The sequence below is a fragment of the Eutrema salsugineum genome, unplaced genomic scaffold (genome assembly GCF_000478725.1).
Source record: "Eutrema salsugineum unplaced genomic scaffold, Eutsalg1_0 scaffold_16, whole genome shotgun sequence".
Classification (NCBI taxonomy): Eukaryota; Viridiplantae; Streptophyta; class Magnoliopsida; order Brassicales; family Brassicaceae; genus Eutrema; species Eutrema salsugineum.
Genome location: NW_006256858.1, coordinates 6,343,604 through 6,348,677, shown reverse-complemented (window position 1 = coordinate 6,348,677; position 5,074 = coordinate 6,343,604). Strand labels below are relative to the sequence as shown.

The 5,074-nt window shown below is 37.0% G+C and overlaps 1 non-coding gene across 1 annotated transcript; it reads left to right on the top strand.

Annotated features, from left to right (window-relative positions):
- Positions 1-1,009: 1,009 nt before the first annotated feature.
- On the top strand, positions 1,010-1,117 carry LOC112087931. Its single transcript, XR_002900336.1, has one exon. It is a non-coding gene; the product is annotated as a small nucleolar RNA R71 (small nucleolar RNA).
- Positions 1,118-5,074: the final 3,957 nt, after the last annotated feature.

The window sequence follows — 5,074 nt, the reverse complement described above, 5'->3', positions numbered from 1 at the left end:
GTTGGTGGAGGAGGAATTGGGTCTTCTCCAAGGATTTCCCGGGATGAATCTTCTCTTACTTCTTCTCCATCCTTTTCTCCTACCACTTCTTTTTCAACAACTTCATTCGTGATTCTTTCTTTTTCTTTCTCCTTTTCCTTACCTTTTTCCTCAACTTCGGGATCTTTAGGAAATTCAGGCTCTTTGTAAGCTAATCCACTCCTAAGTGTGATCATCGGAGGGATCTGCTTCACTTGAGCTTTCGAAAGAATTTTCACTTAGCTCCTCTTCAGAATTTTCTAACTTTTTAGAATTAGTTTTGACCATTATGTTAAGGAGGGTATCGGAATCCTTCTGCATCTCTTTTAGTTCAGATCTAAGATCACTAATCTCTTTAGACATAGATTTTTCAAGCTTTAGAATCTTTTTGTTTAGGTTTTCAGCTTCAGAAGAGGGAAAACTAGGATAGGAAACAGGATTAGATTGAATAGCCGAGATTGGTTCGGAAGGTGGTATCCAGTCAAGTTTGGAAGACAATTTCCCGCGGTCAGGTGGCTCACGACCGCGGTGAATCATGTCTTGGCCGCGGTCAGAACAGCCACGACCGCGGTGAAAGCTTGCTTGGCCGCGGTCCGGACGAATGGAACCGCGGTGATCAGAATCGAATGGAAAATCTTGAATTTGATAGACTTCTGCAGTGTTAACCATCCCTTGACCATAAGAATCCATTGGGTTGTCCCAACCATCAAAGTTACACGTATTGTGTACCCTATTTGGTTGTTGCAATCCAAGATGACTGATTATGTGACGGAGATACTTTATAACTTCTGAAATTTCTTCTTTCTTCTCAGGAAGTGCAGAATTACCAAAGGTTACTTGATTTCGGATGCTGTTTCCTAAATTTTTAATGAAAACGTGAGCATCTTCTACAGATCTAGTTGTGAAATCTCCATTACTTGCTATATCAAAAGAGTTTCGTAACTCTGGAGTTATACCGTGATAGAAAATACTTAGCAGGTATTCCTCGGCATATCCATGGTGTGGAAAATCTCTTTGGTATTCCCTAAATCTTTCCCAAGTATCTAAAAGATCTTCATCTTCTTTTTGTTTCAAAGTTCTTATCTTCTTTCTTAAGAGATTTGTACGATTTCTAGTGTAAAAACGATTTAGGAAAGCAGTTTTACACGCTGCCAACGTTTTTAGTGAAGCAGGTGGCAAAGATTTTAGCCATTTTCTGGCCTTATCTCTAAGAGAGAATGGGAAAAGACTACACTTGTGGTAATCCCCATTTGCTGTAATGGTTGCACATAATTCTTCGAACGTCTCGATATGGTCTATCGGGTTTTCGAATGAATAACCAGAGAATTGATTTTGTTGAACTAAATGGATATGGGGTACCTTAATTTCGGTTTTGCCATCCTCAGGTAAGGCTGGTTGAATAGCTCTTCGATCTCCCATTAACTTTTCGAGTGAATCGAAACTTCCAATCAGTTCATCATCATCTTTGTGTTTGACCGATCCAATTAGCTCATTGTCATCATAAATCGGTTCTTCAAAATCATCATCAGTCAGGTCATCGTCGCTTGGATCACCATCCACACGATATGGTGGATCACCAAGAGTTCCGGGAACATGTTCCCGGTCTCTCATTGCAGAGAAACCTGAAAAATTCAAAAGAAAAAGTAAAAGTAAACAAGTGTTCTAATGGATTTAAGCTGAGATTCGCAACGGAAAACAAATTTAAGTCCCCGGCAACGGCGCCAAAAACTTGATTGCGAGTTGTAAACGGGGTTGGTTGTTTTTTCGTTTGACTAAGCTTCAGGTTTTAAATTTATAACCCCTAAATGTCTGCAAGTGCACAGATGTGCGCTGTAGTACTTAGGGTATCGATCCACAGAGACTTAGTTGTTTCAGTACGAATTCAACGCAACGCTTAAATCAGATTAGAACTAAAAAGTTTTGGTTTTGGTTTTGGGTTTTTGGTTGTCACTAAATCTAAACTAGAAAGCAAAGAAAACAAAAGCAATTGAAGGCAATTAAAACAAGTAAAAAGCGATTAAACCAAGGCTAATGAAAGCAGGTAATAAGCGAATAAATCAAAGACAAATCGAAAGCAGGAAAAATCGAATTAGAAGCAAAGGGTGTTAGCAATGAAAGACAAACGTTGGGGCTCAAGGGGTTTCGCAGGGGTTCAAGGACTTAGCTATGTCGATTTTAAACAAGTGATAAAGGTAATCAACTACGTATGTTCTAGAACTCGAGGCACGGAAGTATGAATAGCCTACTTTCGCAGCACTAAACAACTATCTCTCACAACCCTAATCAGTAGGTTTCCACTCTGATTCTGGAAGGGAGAAGATGCAATAGCAGAACAAGACTCATCAATATTCACAACTCAACTACAGGTAGGTTTCCACTCCTATAGAAGAATTGCTCGTTTCACCCTAGTTCAGACAATCAATGAAAGCTTTCGCAACATATCATGTCAGATCGGCTTCTAAGTGGCCAGCAAAGAATAACGTAGTAAGATTAAAGGCAAACGAAGAACATCTAGAAGATTAATAATCCTAAATATATCGATTCATAAGCAAAGACACATGAAATTCCCTTTGAAAAATCCCTTTAAACCCAACTGGGTAACTACTCAAACATGTTGTAAACAATCATCACAGAGTATTGAAAGTTGCAGGAAATTAAAGCAAAGAAGGAAGGAGAACGAAGAACGGAATCGCAGATGGAGGCACGATGTCTTCCTCCAGCGGCGGCTCCTCCTTCAAAACCGGCGGCCTCCCTCTCTAGGGTTTGAGTCTCACACGAAAATTTAAGTACAGAAAGAGAACACGCCCTTTAGAATGACCTAAAGGAGGTATTTATAGCTTCTAGGGTGGTTCTGGACACTTAGGGCTTCAAAAATAACGAAAGGAATTGATCTGGGCTTTAATTAAGTCTTCGGGAAAGTGAACGACCAAGTTCCGCGGTCGCGATGGCTCTACCCGCGGGAAAACAGGTGTTGGCCGCGGTCCCGGCACATGCTCTCTTCCGGAACTGCATTTTCTGTCATTCTTGCATCGAGAGTATCTGAAGATCTAACCGTTGGATTGTCTCCAAACCAAGTGCATTAGAAAGCTGGTTGGATCCTCAATGTTGTCTCAAACTTTGGGGATGATCAGACGGTGAGAAGATCTTCATCGCTTGTCATACTTCTGACGGTCTGCATTTATCCAAAATTGCTCATTTGTTCCAAATTGCATATCTTTTGCCCAAGTTTCCTGTAAAGTCTTTTGAAACTCTAAAACATTGAAAACATTTTAAAAAACCATTGAAAACAGAGTTAAAACACCTGGATAAGATACAATTATGATCCATAAAAGTGGTCAAAATACGGTGTTATCACAGGTACTTCTTCTTCCTCGAGACAAGACCTGAAATTGGGGAAAAAATAACGACAGCTAGGGTTTAGGTGGTCTTACAAATCAGTAAAGAATGGCTACATCAGCAAATTAAAATGAATCCTCACGAATTTCAGGTAAGTTTATGGTTGTCAATAAAGTCTTGTATTATTTGGATAGCGATTTCCTCTTGGTTATGTAGTTCTTCATGTTCAAATTAGAAATTTGAATTTGCATTAAAGATTTGCAGGTTTAGTGTTAATATGTGTCGTTGTGTTCCTGAATGACATATCGGTATGCCTAATACTTGTATGTGTGGAGAAGCTTCTGTGATAAGAACTTCGGGAACAGCTAGAAAATCCTGGAAGACTTTTCTATTGTTGTTGAAAAGGGTCGTAGAAGGTAAATTTTTCTACCCAGCTTACATTTTGGTCAATGCTTCTTCTAGAATTGAAGAGAAACCGTAATCCCCAATTTCAGGTGTCGCCTCAAGGAAGAAGAAGACTAAACCTGTTTTTTTTTTTCAAATTTGTGTCTTACTCAAAACGTCGTTGTTTTGGTTATTTTTTTTGTCCTCCTCAACCCAAAAAGGATGTTGTTTAGTTATTGGGTATAACAGTATAGTGACATGGAAGCTGTCGTGGATTCCCGTTTAAAAATTGACGGGGTTGACTAACGGAAATTGGGTCAAAATACTAAACGGCCAAAAAACATAGTTTAAATACTATTAGCCAATTGATACGAGTTGAGGTATTGGTTCGCACACCAAATTTTCTTGGGTATTAATCGATACCAAAACTTGCAGTTCAGGTACTAATTAGCCGTTTTCCCCAAACTCGTTTACTAGTTTATTTATAAAAGAAAAAAAAATCACTGAAATCATCAATTGGATTGAAATGATCAAAAGGGAACTTTCCTACCGGTTCCTACCGGTGTAATCCAATCGGATCATTCGATAAGGTTTATCAAAAAAAAAAAGCGAACTTTCCTAGCATAGACGATCATGCTTGCCTCTCTTATTCTCTTCAGATACTCATAATCTACTATTTATACTAGGTATCTGCCCGTGTCGCGCGGACACAATCATTATATAAACCTTATTATAATTTGATTATTGAGATTCTTGTAACATAAACATCACATTTTTATTTTCAATTTTTGCCAAGCACAGGCTTTATATATTTAAGAAATCGTATAATATTTTTATATTTGAGTTTATGAATAATAGTTAAATTGTATAATATTTTTTGTTAAACTTTCGGTATATATCATTTTTTAAGATGAACAACACTTATTTACAATAATAAAATAAAATTATACCATTAATATTAATCAAATATAGTAAAAATTGTACTTTATATAAAAACGAAATAAAATCTAATAAATATTCCTTCAGAAAAAAAATTTCTATGTCTAAGCCTCTAAAAAAGCTAGTATCATAATTATTATCATAATAAAATAAATATTAATAAGCATCACAATTATATGTCATTTTATCACCTAGTAATGATTCTGATGAGGTTCTTTCTATTATTGATTTTCATAATTATTATATTATAACTATAACAAAACATGACATATATATTCAACTAAATTAGCGGTGGTAAATATGACCGTTATTTTTCAAAACATTGCAAACACTACTATTGGTTGTCGTAACGGTGGTTTTCAATTTAAAGTAGTACCCATTTGTTACTCGTAATCAG